Source organism: Coturnix japonica, chromosome W (assembly GCF_054131305.1).
Source record: "Coturnix japonica strain WE chromosome W, WE-NBRP24, whole genome shotgun sequence".
Taxonomy (NCBI): Eukaryota; Metazoa; Chordata; class Aves; order Galliformes; family Phasianidae; genus Coturnix; species Coturnix japonica.
This window is the reverse complement of record NC_140701.1, coordinates 31,213,937-31,220,785: the sequence shown is the minus strand read 5'-3', so window position 1 is coordinate 31,220,785 and position 6,849 is coordinate 31,213,937. Positions and strand designations below refer to the sequence as shown.

The 6,849-nt window shown below is 44.1% G+C and overlaps 2 pseudogenes; one reads left to right on the top strand and one right to left on the bottom strand.

Annotated features, from left to right (window-relative positions):
* Positions 1 to 689: 689 nt before the first annotated feature.
* On the bottom strand, positions 690 to 3,324 carry LOC146754684 (uncharacterized; annotated as a pseudogene).
* Positions 3,325 to 5,318: 1,994 nt separating this feature from the next.
* Positions 5,319 to 6,265, top strand: LOC146754683 (uncharacterized; annotated as a pseudogene).
* The last annotated feature ends 584 nt before the right edge of the window (positions 6,266 to 6,849 follow it).

Here is a 6,849-nt window from a genome sequence, read left to right as displayed (position 1 = left end):
CTGATGTGCCAGGCTATTGAATCCATACAGTACAATAAACTCTATTATCCCTCTCCCCCCCCGACTGAGGGCAGGGCTCCTCTATTCGTTACCAGTGATGACTGGAGCAGCTCTACTGGTGGTCGGTCTGTTTTGTAGTTCTTTCACCTGTGCTCAAAGTACAGGAGTAGGCTGGTCGTGCCACTTCCTCATGTTTTCTCCGTGGTCACGTAGGTAGCGCCACGTGGAAACAAGCGGTGCAATCGTACTATTGTTCCTTGCTTGAGCTGGAATGCATGTGCATCTAATAGCTGCGACTTTCGATCTTACAGGTGAGGAGTAGTGTTCATCACCTTTAATTAGTTTGATCAGCTCCATCAGTAGACTTCCTTGAGCGTTCTGATCTTCATTGGATGTTTCTGATACTTGTACAGGTTTGTCACGATTAGTCAATGGAAACAGTTTTGACGTATCTGCCAATTAACCCGACTTATCCCGGGACCTCAGCCGTCCGGGGGAGACAGACATAAACATGGATGCCATGATGTCTTCTCTCAATTTATTGCTGCATCACACTCCTTATATATCATCCTAAATCCCGTGCAGACGCGTACACCCGCTACGTAAAACACAATGCACACGAGAGAACCTATACATACACCTACCTAACCCCCCCCCCGCCCACTAACTCTTAACCTACAGGTCGTCACTCAGCTATTCTAGAACACTCCATCTACTCAGAACTACTGTATGCACTCATAAATCCTTACTAAGACAACCTAGTACACCAACACGGTTCCTTGTGCATTTCATCCAGTCGGTCATCTACTCGTGAGATGTTAGAAACTGCAGCGCGTAGTGGGGGGAGCTGCTGTTCGTAGTTTTGAATTGTTAGAATCAGTTCAAAAACTCGGGGTCTTCTCTGTTGGTCCTTGTATCTTCTAAACATTGTTACCAGGGTCTGTGTGTATCTTTATGGTGCTGTACTTGTGAGTTTCTGCCACATGCTAGCCTTGGTTCTCACTCTATCAGGAACACGGTCTTGTGGATCAGAGTTATACAACATTCCCACCACGGCCATTTCCCTCAGGTACTGGAAACCTTTTTCAATGGTATCCCACTTAATAATCTGAGGCTTCAAAACATCCTTGAAGGGGTACCTTTCCCTCACAGCTGTTAACAGTCCGTCCCAGAGGGTGGCAGCTCCATCCAAACATCTGCTAATCCCTCTGTCAATAGCTGGGTCTCTGGCAGTGCTTCCTAGTTGGCGAGCTTTGTTACCATCTAGAGACAAGCTGTTTGTCCCGTTGACCCAGCAGCAAATCAACCAGGCAAGGACACCTTCATTTTGATGCCGTGTAAACTCCTTTCTTGAGCCTTGGATTTTAGTCATCTTCAGGGGTCGACAAATAGTAATAGAGATTTCCTCCTCATCACTCTCTTCTTCATGCCTCTTAGTTTTTCCTTTTGCCTTTCTCCATGCTGATTCAGACCCGGCACCTGGATCTTCTGCTGCCTCCTCCTCTGCTTCTCCTTCTTTTCGTTCTAGACGCAAGGACACCCGTTTCCATTTCTTGCCTTCCACAGGGGCAACTGATATTTTTACTGGTGCCTCCTATGACTGATCAGAGTTGACTTGGGGATTATCTTTTTTGGCTTGAACCTCAGATCGGAAACTCTCTCTCTCCAGAATAGTATTACACAGAGCACAGTAAGCATAAGCCAAACCCCAAATAAGGTTTATCTCCTTAGAACTCTGTAAGCCGCACCATCTCTGACCCAAATACTCAATTTAGCAGGGTCCCTCGGGTGTTCAAGAGTGAAATATCATGACACTGTGGGTCCCCACGCTTCAAAGATTTTTTCTAAACTTTTCCATATTCCCTGCCAGTCAGCATTCTCTGGTTTTGGAGGAGACTTCCTCATAGGACAAATAGATTGCAATACATTCAGGGAGACTGATATCATGAACATTAACTCTATTTTCAAAAAGCTTCTGGTAATCTGAGAAGACTGCCTGTACACTGGATTGAACATCATGGTGTTTGTAATATTGGCTATTCCATCTGTGATGCAAGTGTTTGTAAAAGTGGCTATTCCGTCTGGGATGCAAGCGTTTGTAAAATTAACTATTCCATATAATTACCAGGCAGGTGTCTCCATCAGCACCCTTATTTGGTTATATACGAACACAATTCCACAACAATAAAGCATGGCACTGACAATCAGCCAATATGTTGAGAAGACGATAATTGCTTTCAGTCCCTTAAACAGAGCAGCTGGAATGGAGAGTGGATTCATAGCTGGTAGAAGCTGGCAGGCGCAGTGAAAGTCAGAGCTAGCTAGCTGTACTCTGAGAGAAAGAAATCCCTTTGTTTTCTTTACAAAAGCAAGATAGCAATGCTCAGAGTTTACAGCTACCTTTGAATGTTGATAGTCCGCCTGGACTTTCAAGGTCACGTTCAGCAGCTACGAGAAAATAACACTCCCCTAATGAAGCTAACAAAGCTCTCTGAGAGCAAAGAGAGATTCGTTCTAAGAGCTAAAAGGCTGCAACTTATGCCCGCATTCTCCACCAAAATATGTCATGGTTTACCTAGATTTGCCTGTGCCCGTGACAGGGGGCAGTCTCCCCATAGGGCCTCCGGCCCAAAAAGGAAGGGAAAAGGGGAATGGGAAAAGAGAACAGCAGTGGCAATCTAAGGAGGAAAACTTATTTTACTAAATATGATATCGGAATACAAGATAACACAATATAATACAACATGATTGAGGCTAATAAATCGAACAAAATAGAGAGAGAGAGAGTCTCCAAAAACCGAGAGGCCTACTGTGAACTCTAGGCGACACGGCTGGAATGCTTCCCACTCTCCGAGAATCCGAGAGAGAGCTCCAGCCCAGGAGCGAGATTATATATGTCCTCCTCTTGTGACTTATCTCTGACCACAAAGTCCTCTGGGATACGTAGTTTTCTTCTGAGAGCTGAGTACTCATGTCGCTGTTTTTCCACGGAACTGGAGTATAAACTTTTTAATGATCCATACTGAACATGATGTTATGATGTGGAATACTGACAGCAACATTACAAAACCATGACACCTACTCTTCTCAGTCATTTATCAAATTCCAATCCTCTTTTGAATACTTTGGCTCACCATCCAACTGAATGTTACCATCTGGAATCAAGGAAGCCTCCACCACCTCACCTTCTGCCGCTCGCTTCACTTCTCTGTCAGCCAGCGCATTTCCCATTCCTTCAGCACTGTCTCCCCATTGTTGGGATTGACAGTGCACAACAGCAACCTTCTGGCTGTTGTACTGCCTCCAGTAGTCTTTCTTCAACATGTTTAATACCTTTCCCTTGGGTTGACAACAGTCCTCTTTCTTTCCATATTGCTCCATATGCATGAACAACACTAAAGGCATATTTTGAATCAGTCCACATGTTTATCCTTTTCCCTTTTGCCAATTCTAAGGCCCTTTTGAGGGTTATTATTTCAGCTTCCTGTGCTGAGGTGTTTGGAGGCAAAGCTTTAGTCTCTATATCCTTGTCAACAGTTGTTACCACATATCCTTCTTTACAGATCCCTTGTCAAACAAAGCTGCTCCCGTCTGTATACCAGGTATCTTCCGCATCCTCCAATGGTTCTTCTTTCAGGTCTCTGCAACTGGAACATACAGCTTCAATTGTCTCTAAACAGTCATGAGACACAGGTTCCCCTGTAACCCCACTAAGAAAGGCAGCCAGATTTATAATATTTGTTACTGTTATTTCTACATCATCTTGCTCCACTAGAATAGCTTGATATTTCAGAAATCTGAGGGGAAAGCCAATGTCCCCCTTTTACCTCCAGCACTGTAGAAACCGTGTGGGATACCAATATAGCTATCTTCTGCCCCATTGTAATCTTTTGTGCCTCTTGGATACTGATTACTAAGGTAGCCACAGCTGTTAGGCATCCAGGCCATCCTTTGCTTACTTCATCTGGCTGTTTAGAGATTAAGCTACAGACCTCCAATATGGTACAAGATTTTGGCCTAAAACTCCCAAGACTATCGCCTGTTTTTCATAGGAGAATAGCAGAAAGGGCTTAGTGACATCTGGGAGTCCCAAGGCTTGGGCCTTCATCAACTACTGTTTCAACTGCCAAATTGCTCTTCTGGCCTCCCCATCCCAAATCAGATCCTTTGGGCAAGTTTTCAGCATTGCATAGAACAGTTTTACCGTTATTCTGTAGTTAGGTATCCGTAAATGGCACCATCCCATCATTCTGAGGAATGTTCGCAGATCTTTGGAGGTGTGTAGCTCAGGGGTTTGACAAATAGCCTCTTTCTGAGCAGGTCTCAGAATCTGCATCCCCACAGCAATCTCATATCCCAGGTACATCTCTTGCTGTTGAGCCACTTGTGCTTTCTGTGGAGAAACTCAATACCCATTAAGTCCAAGGAAATTCAGTAAACTAACTGTCCACTTCAGACGTGACTCCTTTATTTCTGTAGCTATTAGAAGATCACCCACATATTGTAATAGTACCCCTACATCAGACGGACACTCCCACTGCTCCAAGTCCTCAGCTACCTGATTCCCAAATATCATAGGACTGTTCTTAAATCCATTTAAGTTGTGATAAGCATCCTGTACTGGAATTCTCCCATTCATAAGCGAATAACAGATGGTTTTCTGCAGCTAGTGGCAAACAGAAGAAGGCATCCTTCAAATCCAGGATGGTAAACCATGTTAGTTCAGTGGATAATTTGGTGAGCAAAGTATATGGATTAGCTACCAGAGGATATAAGTCCTCTGCTATCTTGTTAATTGCTCTTAGGTCTTGGAAATCTATGTATTCCCACCTGTTTTCCCAACTCAAACTTTAATGGTTTAAAAAACACATGCCTTCTCTGGTTGACCTGTGGCCCCTTACACCATTACAAAATTTTCACTTCATGGCATCTGTAGGGGAAATTGGTAATCACAGCCTGAACCTCTGATTAATCAACTGAGGAAAGTGTCAGGTCAGCTGTGGGAGCACAGGTGAGAGTAATTTAGCTGTGCTCCCTGAAGGGGTGGAGCTTGACTCCACCTCCTCTAGACCTCATTTAAGGGCTGACCACTACTAAGGCAACATCTCTTGGAGATTGTCTCAGCATTTCCCAGTGAAAACATCCATATTGATGAGTCTTTCCTTATAAATAACCTTTTGAATATGTATTACCATCTTTGTGTCATTCCACCTTACATTTGGTGAGCCAGTCAGGAGCCTGTGGTTGTGGCTGTAATGTCTTTCTTGTGAAAAATATACAATTGGATGAAGGGGGAGAAAGTTGCCTCCTTAGGAAAAATGCTCCCTGTACAAATTCTAGGGTATATGGGGTCCCCCTATTTTCAAATTGCCACTATCATTGAGCAATGGGGCCCATTACAAGTGGAAGATAATATCTCCATTCCGCCTAGCTGAATATTTTCAAGGCCTATATAAGGATGTTTTGACCACTAAAGAAAGACAACTGGCTGCATCCACAGTGGTGTGGCCTCTGTTAACTGCCTTAAATCAGGCAGAAATCAGGTCAAATACTATTGAGCATGAAAATCAATTATTAAAAGCTCAGATCAAAAAACTGGAGCATAAACTTAGTCTGTTAACGGGGAAAAAACAATCATTTTTTCTCTCCAAACCCCCAAATTCGTTATATCTCAATAGATGATGACCAGATACCTGAAACTACGGATCTGGTTGAATCAGGAAATAAAATCACAAAGGCTAATTTAGAAGAACCACCTAGGATGGATCCATTACAAATCCATCCTATCATGACACAGAAAACAAAGAAAGTCCAAGTTTGACCAGCAGGGGTGCCTCCTGATCAATGGCCCCCTGCCGAGACTCACTTTCATGTGACAGCCCACCCCTATACAACTACTGAGCTAAAGGATTTGGTACAGCTTTTCAGACAAAAGCCGCAAGAGAGTGTTCCGGCTTGGCTATTACGCTTATGGGATTCAGGTGTGGAGAGCGTAATGGTCAGCGGACCTGAAGTCTCTAAACTCGCAACAATAACTATCCATCCTGACCTTAGGCAGAGACTATACGCAGGGATCCAGTTCCCGGATGACAACCATTCCATCGTGGACTGGTTAATGGCGACCTGCTGTATGGTTTGGCTGAACAAAACTGACATGCAGGTCAACGCAGGCTTATGGTCTTCCATGGGAGACCTTCAGGATTACACCAGAGAGTTAGGTATGAGGGAGGCCATTTATGAAGATGCATTGATAGCCCAGACATGATGAGATTTACAGCAGGAATGAGGGACTTAATTCTACAACAGGCCCCCTCGCATACATATGGAATGTTAGTTTCCATATTAAACCCATTAGTAGCAGCAGAAGTGGCAGTTCAGCAGGCGGCCCAATTAGTCGCTGATTTGGGGGAAACAGAATGCCTGCGAACAAAACGTAATGTTTGGGTGGTAGAGGAGGCTGAGGTATTACCAGTAATTAAAACCAGAAGGCTGGCCCCACAAACCCCTCAGTTGGGACCAATAAGAGTATCCTGGAAACAAATGTTTAACGATCTCCTATGGGCAGGCATTCAGTTTGCAAAAATTGATCGCCAGCCCAACCATATTCTCCTTCAGCTGTGGAAACAGCTGTGGAAACAGCTGAAGGATGAACAAAAATTTCAAAATCACCCCAGAAAACTGGGGGTAAGAATTATAGAACGGCGGCCGATGATAACTTGGAATTTGGAAGACTTTATTGTTCCCAATAGGAAGAAAAAGCCGCCTCAAGTGTCCCGGGCCATGATGCCTGAAACATCTCAGGTAAAAGATGTGAGTCTGGCCCAGTTTATGGTGTGACAAGGGACACCA